Raw genomic sequence first — 25,570 nt, forward strand, 5'->3', positions numbered from 1 at the left:
AGTTGGATGCAGTCTGAACAATTTTTTGTCTGCTATGGGGCGAAGTCCCATGGTCAAGTCCTGTCTAAGCTGCGGTTGTCCAAGTGGATAACAGACATGGTCAGGACTGCCTATGAGCTGGCCAACATGACCCCTACAGAAAAGCTTACTGCCCATTCCACCAGGGGCATGGCAACTTCATTGGTTTTATTCCAGGGTGCATCTATCAAAGACATTTGCAATGCAGCAGTGTGGGATACTCCCCATACCTTCATTAGGTTCTACAGATTTAATGTCGTGGAACCTCAAAACCCTGGTTTTGTAACTAGAGTGTTGCGGCTTCTCAGTCAACCCTTACAACACAGGCGTAGAGATGAACATTTCCCTCAATTTTAACACACTAGATAAATGGTAATGCGTAATTGCAGTAGGCTTGAAGGAAAAATGACGCTGAGATCTGTGAGCGCAGTGCCTTGGTGCCCTCGGAGGCGGGGCTACAACTGTGTCGTAGGGATAAAGAGCAGCTTTGGTATAGAATTTTCAGGATTTGGGTCTTTATGTCAGTAACTTGACTTTTTAGTTAATGACATTCAATGGTTTAAGTCTACTTTGTACAGGACAGGGAGGTATGTACCATATTTAATATATTACTTAATGTAAACATTTATTTGTATTTTATAGTTATCCAATGAAGACCTCATTTATTGATTCATTATTATTTGTATGCTATTACTTTTTACTTTAATTGCTATTTGGAAATTATGCAAAAGCTGGGCTTTATGCATACTGTACTTGTATTACACGCCCTGTTAATGAAAAGAGCTACTTATTGAAGCATTGTCAGTAGTGCCGCGGTTTGTTATTTTTTTGTACATGTTACTTCAATTTTGGTATTATGTACACATTATTTTGAGAGAGAGAGAGAGAGAGAGAGGTTGCATGCAAATTTCAGCATTACAGAGCCAATCAAATCGTGTGAAAGTCACCTAATGGCTTCTACATTCACAGCATTTTAAAAGTCAGAGCACAGTATCTGCAAACATGTTTCGCCCTGTATGGGGCTCATCAGTGCAGCGCAACTGTACTTTGACTTTTGAAAAGCTCAGGAGAGTAAGTAAAAACAATTTAGCTTTTGAGTAAAGGGGAATGAAAGCAATGAATAGAGAACAATGGATAATCGGAAAATATGCAAATTTCAGCATTACAGAGCCAATCAAGTAGCTGAAATGTAAGGCTTAAATTTGCATATTTCCCGATTTATCCATTGTTCGCTATTCATTGCTTTTATTCCCCTTAACTCGAAAGCTAAGTGTGTGTGTGTGTGTATATATATATATATATATATATATATATATATATATATATATATATATATATATATATATATATATATATATATATATACAGACACACACACACAGTGGTTTGCAGAAGTATTCACCCCCCTGAAAAGTTTTCACATTTTGTTAGCACCTGAGCATACTCCACGATGCTTTCAAATTAGACTTTACATGTAGATTCTACACAAACTAGTCCACATTGATGAAGTTAAAAAAATGCATATAGAATATAAATACGTAAATTTACAGAGAAAAACAGATTAATCTTAGTTGCATAAGTATTCAGCCCCTTTGCTACTGCAGCCCTAAATTAGCTCAGGTGCAAATGATTTGTTTGGAAGGTCACAAAATTTGTGAAATGGTTTCAGCCTGTGTGTACTCAAAGTGGTTTAACTTGTAGATAATTTCCCTCAGGTATATAAAGACTTTCAAGCTGCAGCTCACATAGTGATACAACAAAGCAACCGTGAAGACCAAGGAGTTTTCGAAACAAGTCAGGGATAAAATGGTAGAGAGGCACAGAGCAGGAGAAGGGTACAAGAAAATTTCAAAGGCACTGATTATCTCTCTCAGCACAGTCAAGTCCATCATTAAGACGTGGAAGATGCATCATACCACCCAGACACTACCCAGATCTGGTCGCCCTCCCAAACTGGGCAGCCGGGCAAGTCCACGTGAAGTGTCTCATTGGTTGTTCTCGTACCGACGTGGGCCCTTGTTCTCCATTGGTCCACTATTTCGCCCTCTGTTGGCTGGATTTACGACAAGGACTGTTTCCCGTCTAGTGTGAAGACACCTAGATCTGTTAGGCTTGTGGCGCCAAATGGGTCATTCAGCGATTGTGAAGATAAGCCATGTGTCTTGTATTTAGTTTACGACTCTTTTTAAAAGCATTCTTTGTCAGTGGGGGGAGACCAGATACCAAGAATAGACAGATAATGGTTTAAGACTCCCCCCCTGTATATTCCAATTCTGTTACTTTCATACACAGAATGATATGATGACCCCCCTTCTGACGCTACAGACGCAAGCCCAACACACTGCACATCACCCAGCCAACACCATCCCAACTGTCAAGCATGGTGGTGGCAGTATCATGTTATGGGGATGCTTCTCTTCAGCAGGGACTGGGAAGCTTGTCAGGATAGAGGGGAGAATGGATGGTACAAAGTACAGGTGAATCCTTGTTGTTGAGTGGCCCAGTCAAAGTCCTGACTTGAATACAATGGAAAATTTATGGCGAGACTTGAAGATTGCAGTCCCATCGACGAGCTCCAACAAACTTATCAGAACTGGAGCAATTTTCCCGTAAAGAGTGGGCAAAAATATTACCATTCTACTGTGCAAAGCTAGTAGAGACCTATCCAAAAAGACTCATGACAGTAATTGATGCAAAGGGTGCTTCTACCAAGTACTGACTTAAAGGGCTGAATACTTATGCAACCAGTAAATTTCATTTTGTACATTTTCTTTGCAAGTTTTACTGACATTTAACCTCCTCCTCATATAACAGTGTTCAGTTAAACCATTACAGCTTTGAATAAAAAAAGTTTGTTTGAAAAATTGTGCACACGGTATTTGTAATTCAACAAAATGTGACATTATTGACAGCAACTCCCTTTTCAATTATGTCCTCTTGTGCTCTGAGGAAGACCTACGGGTTCAAAACACGTAAGCCAGTATTATGTTTACTGTGGTTTTAAATATATTTAAATAAAGACTATTGCTTTTATTGAAAATTCATTGGGGCTTTGGAGTTAATTGAAACGAGAGCTGCTGTCTAAATCTGTCCTTCGATGGGATTTCTCACTGGAAGAGACTTCTATTTATCTGTATCCTAGGATGAGGCACCCCAGATTTTAAAAGCTGTTCCTGAACACTTTTGTAATGCCGGCATCTGCATTTTCACACACACACACATTTAAGGAAAGTCCTTAGGCCGATTTTGATTTAGAGTTGTTTACCTAGCCTGATTTTTAAGTGCATTTTTTTTTTTTTTTTTAAATAATTAATTTAATTAAAAAAAGATGTTTTGACATTAGAACCCTGGAGATTTGTGTCTCAAGTTTATTTTCTTATCAAGGACATCCTTTGAAGTTTCACCTGTGCTCAATGGGCTTGTCGAAAGTAATTGGAAAACGCTCCGGCTTTGTCAACACTGGCTGCTGGGTTCATTTGAGTTGATGGGGCACAGAGCCAGTGCCAGACACCGTCATGCATGAGCAAATGGCAATTTGAGACCCGGGCTGCTTTGTATTTTCAAAGCCTGCTTCCCTCTGTATTGCAAACAGGAAAACAAGTTTGCTCTTTCGTTTACGGGATCCAATTGGCAGAGCAAATTGTTTGCTCCCTGGAGTGGGAATTCATTCTGTAGGTGAAGTTTGGAAGGATGTCCTCCTGCTGAGGAGGTTGCTTTGGCAGTGTAAAAGATCAGTTGTATTAAAACAGGAGGACTGAGATTACCTGGGTTAACTTACAAGTTGCTTCTCAGGTATAAGATGCAGCTAACCAATTTTTAAGAGCACAACCAGTGCTTTGCATAATAAGGTTAATGTAATTACAGAGTCCACTAATCAACACCAAAAGAGTTTGTGGTGCATTACTATGGTATACAAGGACATTGTGCAGAGAAGACTAAACTCTTATGCATTTATTACTTGGTTTCTTCTTGTGATTACTAATAATAATAGTATAGGCTATATACGTTTTTGCTGAAAAGTGACAACTTTCTAACATTTCGTATGTTTAACATACCTTTGTAAAGGCAGAATGTTTGCGAGTTTGAGTCCCTTGTCGGTACCAAGTTCGGCCGGGTTGGTACAGAGTGTCAGTTTAGAGCTCCGTGTCAGTACCGAGTGCACTTAGTGTCAGTTTTGAGCACAAAGTGTCAATACTCCACTGTGTGGTATATACACTGTTTGTTGTGAACACAACATTATTACCACGTCTGGGTTCCGTACATGTTTCTCTTGCAAGGCTAAATTGCCTGCAAGTGACGTACACGATAAATGCATTATCTTTCTGGGCATGCGCATAGGGCCTTGACTGGCATCACTTTTTTGTGTTTTTTGTGATCCCTTCTCCAAGCGTACACTGGCGAACTGGGTAGAACGTCACTCAAAGGAGCATATGCATTCATTGTCACCAATGGGGGGGAGGGTAAGCAACGCTAAGAAGAGTAGAGCCGAAATAACTAGTTCCTTGTTTTCTTCCTCTTCACCTTCCCCTCCTCAAACAGAGAATGAAGAAAATCCACCAATCACGTTTGGCAAACAGGGGACAGATTGATAACATCTGGGAGTTTGTGTCACACTAGCAGGCAATTCTAACTGAGCTGCTGCAAGAGCACCCACTACCCCTGCACCTTTGCAGGCAGTGGCTAGCGGGCTAAAGAGTGACATACTGTCTATCGCCGCCTCCAAGGAGGCTGACGATCCCCGCTGTCATCAGAGCTCATGCCTTTAACCCTTAGTGGTCCATTTATTCAGAGCCTGTCAGGTGCGTCAGGTCTATGTCACACGTGCTGTTTATTTTACACACACTGATTTAAAAATATTTTTTTCACAGTAAAACAGGTTTAAAAGGCACTGTATATCAACAGGACACACAGTACTGAATCACCAGTCAAGCCCCACCCCTTGTTCGCTGTATTTCACATACCTCTTCATAGTCATGCATACTGATAAATCATCACCTGATCACTTGTTTTTTCACCTAACTGCTCAGTAATATGATCCAAGTCATTATTTTTTTGCTATAACATCTCAAAAAGCTCTGCAAATGTCCTTGATATTCTTGAGCGCTGGATGCGGAAGCAGCTATCTTCTTTGTTTATGTCGGTGTTATCTCGGTGGTGCAGGTGCTATGTGTATCCTGTTTCCTGTTCTGTAGACTCGCTGTACAGAGTGTTTGAAGCGAACAAGATGGGTCTTACCAACTTTCCGCCTACCAACCTGTCTTTGGTAGCCAAGGACACAGCGTTTCCGAATAAACAGTGCAGACTGACTGAAGTCATTTTAAAGAAACCATATGCAGCTATTGCGTTTACCGCACACCTGGCAAACTTCAATAGAATACTTGTAGCTTACCAGGCCCAACTTATTGGGTGCCTCTCTGAGAACAATAGGCCCTCGTCTCAGCAACTGGACGAGCTGCACCTAATTTCCAGGAACCTGCTACAGCTGGCCAACCTCAGCAGACAAGCGATAGGTAGAAACCTGGCAGCATTGGTGGCTGTATGCAGGCAGATCTGGCTCTCCAAAGCACACATGCTTGACGGAGATAAGACTGCACTGCTGAATGCTTTGGTCACTCCAGGCCACACATTTGGCCTGGCGGTAGTCTGCGCAAGGGAGTCCACCAAGGAATTGGTGCGCCTTCTCCCTAAGAGATCCCCTCCACCAAGTAAGCCTACAGCTCAGTAGCATCCTAAGCCCCAGTTCCAGAGGAAATGGTACAACAGTGTGCTCCCCCCTCAGGTGGTACCATTAGGAGGCAGCCCGTAACCGTGTTCCATGGAGGCAAGCGTCCTTTCAAGTGCCCCACGCCTAGGCAACAGGCGCAGGCTGCACCTCAGACGAAGCAGAAGGCACTTGGACTACTGGGAACAGTGCACCACAGACCCCTGGGTGCTCAGTGCTGTGCAAACTGGTTCCTCTCTCCAGTTCCAACATGCCCTCCCTCCCTTCTGGGGTGTGACAGTTACAACTGTCACAGAACCACAAGCCGCCACTCAGGTGGCTCAGACGGGCCATTTGCATAGTAGACCCCGCCAACAAGAACGGGGGGTTCTACTCCAGGTATTTTCTAATACCAAAACGGGATGGCAGCCTCAGACCAATTGTTGATCTCAGGCAGGTGAACCTGTATCTCAGTCAGAGACATTTCGAGATGCTGACTTCAGAACAGCTGTTGCAGTCCATCAGGCTAGGCGACAGGTTCACCACGGTGGACTTAAAGGACGCCTGTTTCCACATCCCAGTAAAAACTAACACATAGGAAATAGCTGAAATAGGTGACGAGGTGAATCCAGGTGAAAGCTATGAACCCTTATTGATGTAACCTGTTAAATCCACTTCAATCAGTGTGGATGAAGGGGAGACAGGTTAAAGAAGGATTTTTAAGCCTTGACACAATTGAGACGTGGATTGTGTATGTGTGCCATTCAGAGGGTAAATGGGCAAGACAAAAGACAAGTGCCTTTGAACGGGGTATGGTAGTAGGTGCCAAGCGCACCGGTTTGAGTGTGTCAAGAACTGCAACGCTGCTGGGTTTTTCACGCTCAGCAGTTTCCCGTGTGTATCAAGCATGGTCCACCACCCAAAGGACATCCAGCCAACGGCAGGCCAGTGGTCGAAAATGGCTCATAATGATGAAAGAAGCCAAAGGAGGCTGACACGAATTGTGCAGAGCAACAGACGGGCTACAGTTAGTCAACTGACAGTCCAGTACAACATTGGTGCCGAAAAACCCATAAAACAATGCACAACTCGTACCTTGACACAAATTGGGTATAACAGCCGATGACCTAACAGAGTTCCACTTCTTTCAGCAAAACACAAGAAACTGCGGTTGAAGTGGGCTAAGGAATGAAAACACTGGACACTGGAGGATTGGAAAAACATTGTCTGGTCTGATGAATCCCAGTTACTGCTGTTTCATGCTGATGGGAGGACTAGGGTATGGAGAAAACCACATGAGTACATGCCGCGTGTCAACATTGCAGGCTGGTGGTGATGGTGTGGGGTGTGTTTTCATGGCACACATTGGGCCCCTTGATAAAAGTTGAGCAACGTTTGAATGCCACCGGATATCTGAACATCCTTGCCAATCAAGTGCATCCCTTCATGGCAGCAGTGTATCCATCTGCTAATGGATTTTTTTCAGCAGGATAATGCTCCATGCCACAAGGCTAGGATTGTCCAGGAATGATTCCACAAACATGACAGTGAATTCAGCTTACTGCAGTGGCCTGCCCAGTCACCAGATCTCAATCCAATTGAGCGTCTGTGGGATGAGATAGAACGAGCTATTCGGAGTAGAGATCTACTACCAGCCAACTTGACCCAACTGTGGGAAGCATTGGAGTCAACATGGGCCAGCATCCCTGTGGAACGCTTTCGACACTTTGTAGAGTCCATGCCCCGACGAATTGAGGCTGTTCTGAGGGCAAAAGGGAGTGCAACTCAATATTAGGAAGGTGTTCCTAATGTTTTGTACACTCAGTGTGCGTGGATGGTTTTGTGAATATATATATTCACAAAACCATCCATGCATCAAATACAAAAAAAGAACATAGTAAATGAAAGAGAAGATGCATTGCAGAGGGTCAGGGAAGGAATACTAAACGCATTACAATAAGACACAGGGCTGCCAAGTAATATAGATTTTCATAGGATCTACAAAGAGTATACTTGACCTATTGTAAGGAGTTGTAGAAGATCTCTGACCCAGTGGACAGGGCAGGGCAGCTTGTTTCCTACCAAACAAGCCCAGACATCTAGCCAATGAAACTACAAACGCCAGGGTAGAAATAAATGGTTTCTGTTGACCGGGGCTAATATGGAAATAGACTGCAATACAAAATTATGTTGAAACTGGACCCAAATTTAGAGGGAATGGCGAACAGTCTGGTTACTACTAAACTGAGATGAAGATAAAGGAAGCAAGGAACATAGTAAAGCAGACAGGGCTGTAGAATGGCATGAGACTGCCATGCAGGTTTAAGGTGAGTGTCAGACTGCAACCAGTTCAATATATTTCATATATTGGCTGACCAGTAATAAAATTGGAAATTAGGTGGCTTTTTCCAAAACAAGAACCTCAGACATGTGAGAGGATGTAAAAGTATATCAAATATTAAAGACAATGAAGGTTAAAGGATGCATGCCTACCCTGCACAAATCCTGTTTGGTCATGGGACATTATACAAGGAAGAATTGTTTCGAGACGATGTGCAAGGACTTTAGCAAGAATTGTTGTGTCTGTGTTAAGAGATATGGGCAGTTATGAACTGCAATCAAGGGGGGGTCCTTTTTATTTTTAGGAAGCAAAGATATTGATGCTTGAAATAGTGGGAGGCAGTAGATGCTAAGATAATCATCAAACTTAGAGCTCAATAGAGGGGACAGCTTGGTGTTAAATTCTTTATAAAGTTCCATGGAGATTTACCACTTTGCATTGACCTGATTGCTAATGTAATTCTGTCCTAATGTAATTAGCTCCTCTAACTTTGCTTTAGATTGCTGATAAACAATCTGACCGTCAAGGTTTTCAAAAAAAGGAGTCAATTAAAGAGGGATCCATAGTTGAGTTGATTTTAAAGGGTTGAATACAGGTTTTCAAATTGATTATTGATTTCTTGTTTATTTTAACCGAGGGCAAGCCAGATTGTGAGCTAATTTTCATTATCATATGATTGGGTGCAGATTGACAGAGATGATGGGCCAAGATTTTGGTAGCTTGTCACAATGATCATAGATTGGATAACGTAACTTAATTAATAACTGTTCCGTTAGTTTGGTGGACTGAAGGTCATACTCCGCCTGGAAGATCAACCGCTATTTGTAGAGATTAGGAATTGGAGAGTTTGCATGTTGTTGGTCTAATTGCAAAATAAGGCCAGTTAATTCAGTAAGTCATTCAGTGCACTGCTTTTTAATTTGAACTGAATACAAAATTATCTGCAGACGTAGGTAAGCTTTTAGGATTTCCCATGGAGTGGAAAAGAAACAAATCTATTTGAGAAAAAATAAACTGAACAAACACCTGATCAGAAAGAAGCAGAAGATTGAGCTGCCACAAATGACGTGGCAAAGCTTGGTTGAGAAAAGAAAGTTCCAAAGCCAAAGGGGCATGATCAGATGTCACTGTCCTCTTATAGGTACAGGAGCAAACAGAAAGAAGTAATATATTATTTATAAAAAAGCAGTAAATACATCAAAAGGTATGGTGGACGGGTGAAAAGAATAAGTACTGTCTGGAGCTAGGAAACAAAAAATGCCAGGGGTCTGAAATACTGTGTGTTAAGGAATGTACGAATGGTTAAGGCAGACTTGAAGGGTGAGGCAAGCCGTGTGGAGGAGCGATCTAATGTTGGATTAAAGTACAATTTTAAGTCACCTCCCAGTATGAGGTGCTGGGTGTTAAAATCAGGTAAAGAGGATAAAACATTTTGTAAAAATGGAGCATACACATTGGCCAAAATTTGTGAAACATTAAAACACTTTCCAGTAATTAAACAGCGATTTGGATAGGCAGTAATCAGGGAGACAGTTAATGGGGTGGATCTATGCACAAACTCACTGCACCCCTGGCCTTTCCGTGAATATTTGAGTGGAAAAGCTGCCCCACGTTTCTTACGTTTCACTGGATAATTGAATCCTTTGACATTCCAGCTGAAACAATTGACAGAGCAGCTGGTGGTGTTGGCCCTATTGGCCCTAACATCATGGCAGTAATAACTCTGCCGATTTGAATGAAACAATAAGTAGCCATCATCCACATTGCAACAAAAGCCAAGCAAAAAGTATGGCCCTCCCCCTCAAGCCACTAACGTCATATACATCTGAAGGCAACCACTGTCTATACTGTGCATAGAAACCTTTTTCAAAGCAACTGATAATAATAGTCCATCAGGTAACAGTTTTGCACATCCCGGTCACATTTAAATACAGTATTAAACAACTTCCAAGATGTGTACAGCCCAGCAACATTATAATACAGTTAAAGCTCAGGGGTGACAGGAAAGAAGAAAAATAACTAACTTTATAAATAAATACATAAATAACAATGCAGTACCACTTAGCGTGTGTGTGTGTGTGTCTATATATATATATATATATATACACACACTAACAATATCCATGCTGAATACTTTGTGAACCTATATTTGAAATAAATGAAGCATGTACCATCGCTGTTTTTATCTGGAAAATAATGTTGATACATATTATGGGTGAGAGGGGAGTTCAGGTAGTGTATCACTGCACACAAGCAAACAGTCAAACAGTATAGATCGCCACTTGTGTCTTCTTAGCATGGCTGCCACTGGAAGTCCTTCAAGGTGCACATTTTTAACTTATGCCTCTGCTAGACCCTTTGATGGGCAGCATGTGTTAAGGCTACTTTGTTGTAATGTAGAATACTGATTTGTAGTGGTGAGGTTTAGGATCATGCTTTTTGGAATACAATTGCAGTATTCTCACAGGGTTAAGATGGCATAATCACTTCTTGCCAGGGATGAAGACAGCCTGCACAATCCTACAGTACTGCAAACACTTTGGGGAGCAAAGTTCTTGACAAATGGGAGCAAAAAAAGCAGCCTTTTTTTTTGCCTATTAAAATGTTTTATTATATTTTAATACTAATCAATATCAAAATGAATGCTAAAACAGTGCATACAATTGTTTCAATAATAAACTTGGGCCTTCTGAGTTCTGTTATTGCACAAATATGCTCCAGTTTGTATTTAAAATTCAGAATAATCTACTGTACTACCTGGCCTCCAGCTTGCCAAGCTTTTTCTGGAGTTATGTTTCTGCCTATTGTAGCTCCATAATTTATCAGTCAAGTACTGTAGATGAGGCCAAAAAAACTTCACTGGGGAATTGATGGATAAAACATTGTTTAAGCGAGTCGTTTTCATTCGACACAAACGCTTGAGTCGGAGGGGAGTTTTTTGACATTCCTTAGTGCAGTTGCAGGCTGTTGTCTTGTTGAAAAAGGTTGTCAGTTTTTTTACAGTACATGGTTTGAAACATTTTACGAAGTACCACAGTGCTGTCTCATAAATTGCAAGTAGAGTTTTTATTGTACCTATCCTAGTGGAGCTTTCCATATATCTATATAGCCACAGTTCTAATGCTGAAAACAGCCCAGAGGGTAATAGGTTTTATCCCTGTCGATTTTTGTCATGGCACTTTGCCTTATCAATAAAAATGAAACTCATCAGTAAACAAACGGGATAATGTACAAGACCTGTAAATTGAAATAGGATAACAAATGAAGCATATACAGTAGTGAAATTGGAACATGTTAAAACCATTCAAATTGGTCTTTTAAAGTCCTAAAGGGATACTCTAGCAGAATGCTCCATATAAGGGGTGTACCATCATAATTCCAGACTGAAAATCAGCCATTTGCACCCACAGAGTTTTTTTAGGATTTATTTTACTGCCCTGGAAAAACAGATACAACTCCTGCTGCTTTAATGGTATTACAGAAAGCAAGTGAATACTTTCTCGACGACCACCAGACGCTTCAGCTGGAGCACTCGAAAATGACTGATACATGTCACAACCAATAGCTGTCTAGTTTGCATAAAAGTTAAAAAATAATATACCCTCCTTTCTTTTTTTTTATTACCGGGCTTTGAAAGACTTGCAGCAGATGGAATACTGATACAACAATTTAAAACCACGATTACCATTACATGAGAGTAGATGTTAAACTTCATGCTGATTTGAACTCGGCTCTCGCCAAGATAAGCACCAACTAAGACGTAGCTTTACAGTAAACTAATGTGATTCATCTGCATCTCCATCCATTTGTGTTGCTTTCCATCTGATGATGTAGATATCCTTCTGTCTGGTGTTGATTGCTGAAGTGTAATGCTGGCTCCAGGGATCAGCTTATTTTGCTTCCCCAGCGCACACACAACGGCTGTAATGCTGGCTCCGGGGATCAACCCAGTGCGGTCCCCCCAGCGCATCAGCATGACAACCGTCTGGATTGAGCTAAGTAGGGTACATCTCTGGGGTCTTCAAGTGGGCACCTTCTGTCCTATGTGTTTTGTTGACTAGCCCACAACACCTTAAGAGGGCTCAGCAGTGATTCTGGCGTCCCAGCATCACCCCCCTCCATCCCCCACTGAACAGCCCAGCTTACTTACCCGTACATCGGCGTTTCTTTCTTTCTGTTGTGCTTGAGATCCCCATCCAGAATCTGAAGTTTCTTCCTCTCATACGCCTCATCCACAGCATCCTCCCATGGCATTGTTAACTCTACCTGATGAACAAGGCGTGCTGATCCAGACCACAAGACAATGTCTGGTCGAAGGTTAGTGGCGGCAATCTCAGGTGGAAAAATAAGCCGTTGACCAACATCTGCCAGCATCTTCCAGTCTCTAGCAGTTCCACTTGACCTGGGCGAGGCTTGGTTTTAACACCTTTTCTTGGTGGTTGCTCTCCTGGATGGAGGAATATTGTCTTTTGTGTGTAATGCTTTGATGGAACTGGTGGCAACTTATTGGTCAGGTTACGCTTGTCTTCCAATGCTAAGGCCAAACATCGCAGCACCTGGTCATGGCGCCAAGTAAACCGTCCTTGGCTAAGACCCACCTTACATCGTGTCAAAATGTGCCTTAATGTTGCAGGTGATGAACACAAAAGTCACGAGGGATCCTCACCCACTCAGAGGTTTAGGTTCCGTGGTGATGGGAGAACATCATATGCTGATCTGATAATAATAAGCAATAGAAATTTAAAAGGAAAAGCAAGTTTTATAGACCACAGGATTAACAGCAAAATTAAACAAGAAAATGACACAAAAAAAAAATGATGAGATATATAAAATAATAAAGAACACAGTGGAAAATATAATTCCGTAGATCAACAGCAATAACTCACCAAGTGTTCTGGCCATGTGTTACAGTCTGCAAAGATTTTAGTGGCATGGTTCACTAAAAGCCAAAAACATACTGGGGCCTTGCTCACAAAAAATAACAATTGATGATTGCAAAGCCACATTTAGATGGCTTGTAATTGATTCCAATACAGAAGGTAGCAAAGAGACTTTGGCGAATGACAAACTGACAAGATTTCTCTGTACAGACGCTAAACTGGAAAGTGCATTTGCTAAAAGAGATTCAGGTTTGTGTTTTATTTTTATTTGACATTATTGTATCTGCTAAATATGTAGCTAAGCAATATGCAATTTACAGCAGCTTCAGTTTGTCATGTTCAGACGGTGAGCTATCGGAGATTCATTAAAGTACATTTCTTTACACACTTTTATATGTTATGCTATAATATAAAATGTTACCTTATTAGTTTTGTATGGGGTTTAATCTTGTTTACGGACTTTGGAATTCTACTAGAACTAGAGAATAGCAAACTAGATATTGTATAGTACTGTTTGTGTGTTGTCAAAACAACTTTTTGTTAGTTTGTTGTTAGTTCTGTATGTGAACTAATTAGTGTGATTTTTTTTCTTTTTTTTTACACGTATTCGGATACAAAAATCAGATGTTCGTATTCGCTAGAATTGTCAAAAAATACCTTGCACTTATTTACCACCTCACCAGAAGTTGCGAGACAGTTTAAAAAATGGCAAATGACAAAGAGCTCTGTGTGATATATATATATATATATATATATATATATATATATATATATATATATATATATATATATATATATATATATATAAATAAAAAAAACACAGGATCAACACAGCAGCTTTTGAGCCTCTATTTAAAAGTTTTAGACCTCAAAAAGTAAATTAAACCAGATTATTTGCACCTATGCATAGTGATCTCTTTGGGTGAAAAATGTGTTGTGCTGCTTTAAAATGAGTCATAATCTCATTGGGGCAACAAAAAGGCAAGCACGTCATTCTGAAATGCCTCCCTTAAACAATGCCCAACTGGCTGGAAATTTTATATATTATATTTTTTGTTGCGACTTTCTGTTATGTAATAAACAAGAACCAAAATGGTAAATTTTTTCTCCTTCATTTTACAATGCCATTTACACATTTGGTTTTATTTGAAGTGTTAGATTTCAGTTTTCTTTTGCTTGTTCAGCTACAAAATGGCACAAGTAAACCTCATGTTATTTCTTATGAAAACATGTCTATGGCCACTGTTTAATGTGAAGAAACAGCAATGGCAAGGAATGAAAAAAAATAAATAAAAAGTAAAAAATAAATAAAATGCATTGTCAAGTTTCTGTACTATTTATTTTGGGAATAAACAAAACTATGTTTAACTTGAACTGCTGTTTGGCATCCTTTGTTTTGTAGTTAATTCACTGGGGTAAAGTAAGGCCTACACAATGTATTATTTGTTACTTCTCGGATATTTTTCTATTTTAAAGTGTCACATATTGTAACGTCTTGCTGTAAAATAAAGACACACACACAAAGGAGCCACTCCCCCTGCCTCTGCCTGCGTTCTGAGCAATATAATGACTTTTACTACTTTTTGAAAACGAACGAGTATCTTTTAGTGAGTCTGGGGTTTAGTCCTTTGCAGTTGAATATTTTTTTTTTATCTCCGAAGTAAAATGCCGGTGAAGTGCATCAAACACAATAACCGATACAGGTGTAAAGAATGGCATTTATGTATATTTTATAGTTACTCACAGTAGCCCTTAATGTATATTTCCTAGATTACTTGGATAATTTAGCCATCAAAAAAGTATTCATAATATGAAAACTTGTACCCTTTATACATTAACTGTGATAGGCCTATCAATATTGTAAAACATGTAAAGCTGTCAGTATTGTAAAAATGTCACCCTGAAATTAAGTTATTGTACTCATTATTTTACTATCACAAATTAACTACTGCTGTTCTTAAGCAATTTAAAATGACTACTGCAGACACATTTCTGATAGTGATTACTACTGATAAAAAAAAAAAAAAAAATATCTGGAGCACTAAGTAGTGCAGACAAAATGGAAATAAAATACTCTCCTTTTTTAAGTTTAAATTGGAGCTGGAAATAAGTAGCTATTTTAAAAAGTAATTTCAGAGGAATTTGCCTCAGTAAAGTGAAATACGTTCTTAACTTAATCCCTATAGTTTGTATTCTCGTTCATCCTGATTTATTGTTTCAGCAGCGTTCTAATTGAAATCCACTTTGTCGTATCAGATTGAATATGGCGTGTCATGTAACGTGATAAACTGGAGCTGACACATCGTTTCATAAGCTGACACAATTACACACAGATGTGGCTTATAATGCAGGGCTCCAGGCTGCTGCTAAATTTGTCACAATGTGACAAAACAAATAATAATTTGGCAACTGTTTTTTGGGGGAATTGGTGTCCTTAACACAAAAACTGCTGCCTCTCCCTTTTAAAAACATGAGTCCGTATTTATGAATGCTCTATGATGTCTGCTTAAAAAAAAAAAAAAAAGCCTGCATAGCATATGTATGAAATAAGAAGTAACCCACTCCAGGGTGTGCAGTAAGAGAGTTCTTACCACAGTCCCTGGGTGCCTTGTGTTGCACAATGTGAAGCAGAGTTGTCTTACTGCGTGCACATCCTGGAGTGGGTTATTTTTTATTTTATTATTAATTGCACAAAGTAGTTTCTTTTTTTTTATTTTAGGCTAAAAAGAAGACATGTATTTTGTACCGTTCCCTGAGGACTGTTTCATTTAGATTTTTTGGTTGTATTTATTTATTTATTTATTTATTAATTAACGTATTTACCATAAATGTTAGATTTGAGATGAAATTACATTTTGGAATTGAAGGCAGACTGAGGGGGGCTTCATGGAACAGGCAGCCACTTGCACTGGCACTTGGGGCTGATGTCGAGGGAGGAGGTTCTGAACGTGAGGCCGTGGATAGAAAGAGCTGTCTTTGCGTAGGAAAGGATCCTACTCCAGGCTTTGTGGTTTTAAGGGAAGCTGACTAATAATTTGGAGGCTGTTTTCACACCGATGACCAATAACCAACATAATTTCCCTGGACTTGTAAACCTGCATTAAACAATGTGTGGATAGCAGTGCTGAGGATTGAGTGGTTTTTGTACCATAACCAATAGTTGAAATGCAAGACATCATGTTTCCGAGGTAATTAACAGCAATAGGTTCATGGGAATACCAAATTAATCAGGATTTAAGGGTGTGAAGGTAAAATGATTTGACTTTATTTATTTATTTATTTATTTATTTATTTATTGTAATTTTTTTATAAAACTGTGGATAGGGCACAAGGCTGGGCAAATGTAACCACAGGTGCTTTCACTGATGACAAATGACTTGCGTGTCAAGTTGTGCAGTCCTTCCCGTCCGCGGTGAGCAAAATAGAATTGTATATCAAACCAGACCTTGTTTAAAAGCCCAACGATTGTGTCAGCAGAGAGCAGGAGAGATTTATAATTTGTTTAAATCTGTTTCTGATATCGGAGGGTGGTGGTGGGCTGTATCTTTGCCAGATTTTCTGTTATTTTTAGCATCAGAGAAGAAAACATTGTTGAGCGATTTAAACTCAGTTTCAGACATTATGTTGACATGTGTACTCACAGAAACACTACTCGGGTAGCGGTTTAGACCAGCTCTCAGACCCAAAAACGTGAGATGCTGTATTAATTTCCACCATAAGAATGCCTTAGACTTTATTCAGTTGAGCACAGTTTTAAAATCCATGCTACTTTTTTTGTTTGTTTGTTTGTTTCAACCAATCATTAAAAGCATTTATTATTGTTAAGGCGTAGTGATATTAATAGATCAGTTAACTGATTTGGTCTATGATGTCACAGCCGTGCAGTAAGAACATTATTACTGCATCGTTGTGTGATAAGGGAAAGTAACAATCTGATTGAATTCATATATCTGGAAGACCAGGGTTGCTATATTAACATAAGCAGAATACACTAAAATGTTTTGGGATCAATGTGGGGTTTTGACCCAGGTGCCACAGAGTATCTACTGTAGTTTAGTGAAAAGCAACATAAAAGTACAAAGATACACAATATAATGTTCCAATGCGATGCACATGTTACGATACTTCATAAGTATGCCCTTTTTTCATGATTCATTATGCTTCTGGTAAAGCTCCTGTGTAAGGATTTGTAAAAATTATAGTAATTTTATCCTGTTTGTAAATGTCAACCCGTGCATGGATCCTAATTGTAAAGTTAACAGTTTAAATCTGCTTTGCTTTGAGTTGTTCCTTGTGTTTTATAGTACAATGCTGACCAGATTATATACTGAACATTGAATCAAATGCTCAATTAAGGGGAAAGTATTTGTTAGGCAGCTGTGTTTTATTTAGAATCAGACAATGTGGTGTAGTGGGGGCACTTAGCTATTAAACCGATAAATCTTTGCCAGAAACAGTTTTTTTTATTGCAGTGTTTGTGTGCTAAACAGTCTCTGGACACTTATAGCCAGCTCCCAGCCAGTGGTAATGAAGATATAGAAGTGAGGTAGCTATGCTGTGCTTGGCCTGTTTCAATTCTTGCCCATCTTACTTTCATAGCTTTTTAGTGAAGTTTGCTGGATGACTATTACATCCTCCCATTTGTATGTTTTGAATTTGATGTGGTTCGTTAAGCATTCCAGAGCGGGAGGTGCTGCGAGAGAGAAATTGCAGGATTGTTCTGTTAAGCTGTTTTATATTTAATTGTTTTGGGGAAACATTTATTCGGGTCAGTTAAGTTCAGTTTAGAAGAGATCATGTGACTTTTTTTCTGTTCTTTTGCCATGGTATTTTATTAGTGAAATGGTTGTGTTGAAAGATTGATACACTAAGACTGCACCGCAAACCAAATATTGCCATGAACTCATGTTATTGTATTATGTGAATAATTAGCAGTTATACTGTATATCTATCCTATAGATGATTATAATCAACAGACCAGCTGCTTCCCTGATCAAAGCCATGCAAACAAAGTAATAAAATTTACAATTTAATTAAAATCATTTAAAACTGTGGGTTTGTGACATTGATATTGGGTGTGAATTAAAAAAAAAAAAAAAAAAAAAAAACTCAAGGTACATATTTATTAAACTGCTGTATCTTAGTCTTGAGAGTCACGTGTTCACTATGTTGGATACCTTCTCTAAACAAAATATGTTATTGTTATACATGATGCTTCTATTGGTTTAATATAATTATAATTCTATATGCGTGTATACTGTAGTGTTCCGCATGTTCGGTTTTTATCTTTTAAAAACATTTTCTGGGAATTTTTCAAAGTTTATTTTACATATATTAAAATAGGGATAAAATCGGTAAAAATAAATAAATAAATAAATAAATACATAGCATTTTTTGATACGTAGCAGTTCTGGTTTCTTAAGTTTAATGCCCCTGGCATGAATGATGAAGTAGAATCTGTGCAAGTCGAAGTCACATTTTCCCAAGTTAGTTTTAGCTACTTTGCGAACATTTGGGCAATCGCTGTTCTGACGGAAATAGTATCTACAGAAGGTGTGAACATGACATCAGCACAAAACAAGCAAGGTTTGTTTGCCTTGAAATCAGCTGGACATTTCCATCAATGCGTTCCATAAGTTTACCAAATAAAGCAATGCCATTTTCTGCCCAATATTTACGATTAAATTTGTCGGTGTTAGGCAGTGTTTTAGCTGATGGACAGACAGTACTGTTACACGCAGTCACCAATACACACCTCTGCAATAAACATTGGCTGTCCAGCTAAGCACAGTGCTCTGACAAATTCATTAACAGTCATTATGCACTCTCTCTTAAAGTGTGTGTAAAAGCAGCATAAATGGATTGCTTGTCTCTGTTCACTTTATTGTTTGTTTAATGTGGAAAAAAAAACAGCAATATTTGTTGTACTTTTAAAGTGTGATAGAAGTAATTTGCATAAGTCTCAGACTCGTGCATCAGCTGTGCATTTTTATGTAACCTAGTTAAAAAAATAAATATAAAATAAATATAATAAATATAAAATATAACGGAGGGGGGGTTATAAATATACTGGATATTGGAAAATTTGTTTTCATTCAGTTTTCAGTCCACCCTCTTTTGTTGGAGGGACCAGTGTTAAAGCAGATCAATAAAAACGAGTGTGTAACAGAAAAAAAAAAAACTACTACTAACTAGGGATAAAGTTGCAATTCAGATTATTGTGACATTTTTAGTCCATAATCAATAATTTAAAATGTCATTATTAGCCAACCGGAGAGCAGGGCTGCCTTTCTGTACCCCATGCACTAGCATCAGTCGTCAGGACGGAGTCACAGTAAATACCAGACAGGAGAGGGAGATGGCAATGAATAATGAAGTGCAAGGCAACTTTTGGCTGAAACATTTTAATTACAATGAAAACAAGAGACTGAAAAATCATTAAACAGTCTCAGATTTTACCCAAAATGTCCCTAGCGATAAAAACATGTGTAAGGAAGTCCCAGAGCACTCTAGAGGAGGAGGACATGGCTCAGTAGCTAGCCCCATTTAGTGTTGCATCGCCAGGTAATACGATGATAGGGTTTTAGTTGACTCTCCTGTCACCTTTCTCTGTATTGCTTACTGACGCCAGCTATTGTGTGGTATTTCTTTTGTTAGTTGAGGGAAAGCTTTTAATTGAAAGGAAATCTTGCCTGCTTTAGTCAGCACAAAGGTTCCTAAAAGAAATACATAATGTGCAATAAATGTAGAGATGTTGATACAGTATCAGAACAATGATTCCTGAAGACAGCTCATAACTTTCTCTCTAAGTTATTCAGTGCTCCCTCAATTATCCGAAACACAAGATTATCAAAACAAAGTGTCCCCAGAGGATATGTGATAACTGAGTATCTTGTACAATGATCCTAACCAGCATTCCCTCTAAGGCTAAAATGTGCACATTTTTTGCACTAACTGGCAACCTTCGCACTCAATTTACTAACTCTCGCAAGTAATTATTGTAAATATCAACCTCTAATAGAGACTCCAACATCTTGAGGAAAAATAATTTTGAGAGCATTCTTGCAAAGCATTAACATAAGCATATTTGCATCTGTTTTGCAGCTGATTCTCTTTTATTTCCCTCTTTAAAATGCACATCACATTCAGCACTAGCAAATCTATTAGTATAGGGTGGGCGAAGCAGGCGTCTGGCGATGTAGAGTGCTGCTCGGGGCTGCTCATCAACTTTGCAGTTTTGAACTCGTCATATAGTTGAATACTAATAAGTGAAGCACAATATTTCTGCATTATTTAGAAGTAAAAATACTCAGGTAAACATAAATGTAAATCACAATACTAATACTTTGATTTTTTGTTTATTTTCCCTTTTAAAAAACTAGTAATTAAAGACCTAGCATGTGCAAGCTTATTCATCATGTGACTTCAATCACGTGACTGCTGAAACTCAACATGGCAGCTGCACCAATGAAGAAAGAAATGCAGTGTTTCAGAGCAGAGCTAAAAAAAAAAAAAAAAAAATCTGATCTATATGTGTTTGTGCTTTCATTCAATTGGTCGTGTATGAGTTAATACCATTAAAATGTCATTATTGCCAGTCGTAAACATGTAGAGAACAAGAAAGCAAATAAGACGGCCTCAGTAATGGCAAATCACTGCATTCTTCTATGCTGAAAACCTTAAGCCACTTTCACAATGGCATGCTCTACCCAGGTCGGAACCTACCTGGGTCAGGACCCGGTGTCATGCGGGTCGGCTACACAGGGTTGACCTTGGTGACAGACACAAATAAACAATGCGTAAAATCAGAAGCAGCTCCATCCAAGCTTCTCTGGATCGAACCGTCGGCCAAATGTTGATTGGAGCAAACGTTAATTTATCCCTGCTGCAGTCTGGCTCGTGGTGTCTCTCAATCAACAAAAATGTGGCAGAGTAAACAAAAACGTTCCTTGTGAAAGTGAAACCTTAACTCGGGCGTGGCTGTTTGTGATTTAGTCCTTTGTCAGGCATTTTGTCTCACTTAACCCGGGTCAAAGCGTGTTGACTCACATCCTGAGGTGGATTGCTAGGACCAAAGTTAATCTGGGTACAACCCACGTATGTGGTTTCACACTATACTGGATTGTGACCCGGGTAGCCAGGACCTGGGTTGGAGTGCCAGTGTGAAAGAGGCTTTAGATCTAAGTTACTGTGCTCAGACAGGCTTTCCAGAATTAAGTTAGCCAAATTAGTTGCGTGTTTAATTATTGTTTTGTTTATTTCTTTCCATGCTACCTGCCTTTTTAATAAAGCTATAATTAGCAATATTAAACCGTGACCGTTTATTAATTACGTTATATTGTTTGACGACGAAGACACATGCTCAAAGCTATTTTTCTGGCTATACGTTCATTAATGGAAACTGATTGCTTTACTCTGTAAAGGATGTAGTCTCTAAAGTCTTTACAGTCCGGAAACATACCTCTTGTTAAATTTAGCAAATAACAAGGCGGATTTAGCAAAGAAACAATTGGGAGGATTAATTATGCGTTTACATTAAAAGGTGCGCTATTTAAATTACAATCGGGTGATGCACAGCACTGAACCCATGTAGAGCAACGAGTCAGTCAACAGTAAATCTTTTTTTTTTTTTTTTAATCTGTGTTTCATATTTTATCCTGGTTGTTGTAATGCCAGGATTACTCTCGCATGACATTTCTGGACTGTTGATAAACTGTTTCATATTGTTTATTGTTATTGTAATGCCAGCAATAAAATAAACCGGCCTTTTCAAACCCCCTTCATTTGTAGACTGAACTACAGTGTTAGTGGAAGACTGTAAATATGATTCTCACAACAGTGCTGGACATTTGTTGTAATTGTTCTTTCCTGCTTATTTTACTGCCAGCAATGAGCCAGTGGTAAACATTACAACAGGTTTAAAGCATCTTCAGGTACTTTACTTACTATTACAGTTACAAGTTACAATTGTTGTAATATGCCAAAAACCTGGAAAAAACAGAATTTGCTGTTCCCAAAAAATGTAAAATCAGTAGCGAGGTATGACGGATGGAGCCGCATAAGTCTCGCGTTTTGATTGGTCCATGTCTGTCACATGACTATTTTGTCACACAAGTGGAAAAGCTTGCAGGCATTTTTAACATTACGATCAGAGAGAAAAAGACGGCGAGAGATCTGCTTTCCACAGCCTTTCAGTTAAAATATAATGTGGTATTTTGCTGTACTAATATAACAAACTATAGGTTATTACTTTATATGAATTATCATGTTATGCAAGAATGTAAGAATTGTTTGTTTTTTTTCTGTAGTGGTGTACTTTTTTCTTTCAAACAGCATATATCTATAATCGTTTGCTCGATGTATTTTAATATCAAATATACACACTATAGCAGTTTTGTTACATGATATTAGTTTATCTCAAATGTAATCACAGTTTTAAATATAGACAGCTCCTGTTTTCACTTACGTCTCAAATTCTAAAGAAAAGAGATAGCTGATCAAGGATACATAAAACACTGTTGGGGTGGAGCAGAGAACAGTAGAAAGAAATGGAAAACTCAAGTGAGCAGAACTCAATTAAAAGAAGGGAAAATGAACATATGATGAAAAAGATCTCAATGAGGAGGTGGTCTACGTATAATTAGTAAAGTAGCGGATGCTGGCATTGAGAGAGAATTGAAATAAGCAAAAAAAGAAAAGAAGATAGCAAAGCTCTTCCTGTTAGCTTTGACCCAACGTAAGTAAACACATCTTTTATTATCCATCTATGTAAGAAATAATGAAAATAAAAACATTGTTACACAACTTGTTAATTAATAAAATTATTAGTATTATTATTATTATTATTATTATTATTATTATTATTATTATTATCATCTTAGCTATCCATCACCAGTATCTCCACTGATCGGTGATATCGCAATTTGCCCAAATGAAACTGCCATTTGTACTCCCAGGGTATCGAATGGCAGCATCTAACTCTGATATTTTGGCATCTGAGATGTTTTGAATATTATGGAATTAAAACCTTTCATGCATACAGGTGCTCATTCACAGTAGGAGATAAAATTGGTATTTAAGATCCATCTATGGCAAAATTCTTAATCTAATAAATCTCACAAATAAGATTACAAAATGCATCACATGTACATGTTTTATTTGAATTTCATTTGATCTTATTATTCCCTATTAAAATGCGGCCACGATTTGGTATATATAAGGATCGGTCAGATCTAGGCATATATATATATATATATATATATATATATATATATATATATATATATACTATAACCGAAGAAACTGTCACAATTGAATGTTGGTCACAAGCATTCATTTTGTGCAGTTGAACAAACCTTATTTTTCTTATTGATTTGCTGCGATCTGCCAACTTAGAGACACACTTGGTCGCACACACTGTCAGCTTCTGATTTAAAATATAGTTTATTGAAAAACATTTGTCAAGACAAACAAAACAAACAAAAACCACGACGCATTTCGACACAATGTGTCTTTGCCAGGTAGATATGTATACAATGTCTATAGAAAGTCTGCACCCCCTTTTTTTTTTTTTCACATTTTGTTGTGTCAGTGCATCAGTGTTTCATGCATTTAAATGATGATTTTTTTTTTTTATTGAGAAAAAAACGATATATTAAACATGCAAAACTGAAAGATCATAATTGGATAAGTCTCCACCCCCCTGAGTTAATGGTGGAAGCACCTTTGGCAACAATTACAGCTGTGAGTCTGTTGGCATAGGTCTCTACCAACATTGCACACCTAGATCTGACAATATTTGACCATTCTTCTTTACAAAACTGTTCAAGCTCTGTCAAGTTCCTTGGGGAGAGTTGATGGACAGCAATCTTCAAGTCATGCCACCAATATTCGATTGGATTTAGGTCGGGGCTCTGACTGGGCCACTCAAGGACATTTACCTTTTTGTTCCTTAGCCACTCCAGTGTAGCTTTGGTTGTGTGCTTTGGGTCGTTGTCATGCTGAAAGGTGAACTTCTGTCCCAGTTTCAGCTTTCTTGCAGAGGGCAGCAGGTTTTCCTCAAGGACTTATTTGTACTTTGCTCCATTCATTTTCCCTTCTAGCCTGACAAGTGCCCCAGTCCCTGCCGATGAGAAACATCCGCATAACGTGATGCTGCCACCACCATGCGTCACAGTAGGGATGGTGTTCTTTAGGTTATGTGCTGTGTTGGGTTTGCGCCAAACATAATGCTTTGCATTTAGGCCAGAAAGTTGCATTTTAGTTTCGTCAGACTACAAAACTTTTTTGCCACATGGCTACAGAATCTCTTGAGTGTTTTTTTGCATACTTCAAATGGGATTCAAGGTGGGCTTTCTTGAGTAATGGCTTCCTTCTTGCCACCCTACCGTACAGGCCAGATTTGTGGTGTGCTTGGGAAATTGTTGTCACATGCACACTTTGACCAGTCTTGGCCATAAAAGCCTGTAGCTCTTGCAAAGTTGCCATTGGCCTCTTGGTAGCCTCTCTGATCAGTCTCCTTCTTGCTCAGTCATCCAGTTTGGAGGGACAGTCTGATCTAGGCAGGGTCTTGGTGGTTCCATACACCTTCCACTTCTTAATAATGATCTTGACCGTGTTCCAAGGGATATTCAAGGCCTTTGATATTTTTTTTATACCCATCCCCCGATCTGTGCCTTTCAACAACTTTGTACTAACAGTACATTGTATTAGTTTAAACAGCACAGGGTTGTGCTGAATTGTAAGAGAACAAAAGTGGAATAGAGATAGTGGAGATAGGTAGTGCAACACAGCTCTGTGGCACTGCTTTATAAATTTGTTCAAAAGCAAAGCCAACTAGGCGTCTACTGCTTTTGCAAATCGAACCCCTTCAGTCAACTAGTTGTCAACTTGTCCACCTATTTTTGAAGCCCCATTAAAATGCATAGATATTGCTAAAATATTTATCTCTTTTAGGAATGCTTGGAAACAATCTAACTTGCCCAGTTGTTAAATCTTTGTAAAATAAACTTTAAAAAGTGGGTGTTGTGTGATTGCTCAATACTGAGATTCCATGTGTAGCGAGAGTAACTCTTCTGTTATAATTTATAAAGGAACACAATGCAGAAATACTTACTTGTCTTAAACAAATGTTTAAGACAAGTGATGCAGTCTGAGTGTTTGCGGTATTCCTGCAGTGCTAGTAGCACCAGCATCTTTCATCAACAAACCTGAAAAGGGGACCGCTCTAGACACCTGAACACCCAGACTACATATTCAAATTATTAAAGGATGGTAATATAACCTGTCTACTTTAAAAAAAAAAAAAAAAAGTGCAATGAGTTCCCGAAAATGTGGCAGACTTAGTGCTGACAATGCCAAAGCTTTTTCATTGTACAGAACTGTCGCTTTCAGTTTCATCTTTTGTCAGTATCATTCTTTCTGGAATTTTATGATAATCCGGTTTCGGTTTGGGGAAAACCCAACACCACCAAGACATCTTTGCAATTTGATGTTTTTTGATGGTTGTTGCTGGGTTTACATCAGAAAACTATGTAAAAAATGGTTGGGAGATAGTGGTCCAACTTTATTTAGGTTAGCAGTTGTTAGTTGTTGGTGTTGCATTGACTGTTGTCTTTTTTTTTTTTTGCA

The 25,570-nt window shown here is 38.7% G+C and overlaps 1 protein-coding gene across 3 annotated transcripts in view; it reads left to right on the forward strand.

Annotated features, from left to right (window-relative positions):
• Positions 1 to 25,570, forward strand: part of galnt1 (UDP-N-acetyl-alpha-D-galactosamine:polypeptide N-acetylgalactosaminyltransferase 1) — a 235,325-nt gene that overhangs the window by 26,473 nt on the left and 183,282 nt on the right. The window lies entirely within an intron of this gene.

This window comes from Polyodon spathula, chromosome 4, assembly GCF_017654505.1.
Source record: "Polyodon spathula isolate WHYD16114869_AA chromosome 4, ASM1765450v1, whole genome shotgun sequence".
NCBI lineage: Eukaryota > Metazoa > Chordata > Actinopteri > Acipenseriformes > Polyodontidae > Polyodon > Polyodon spathula.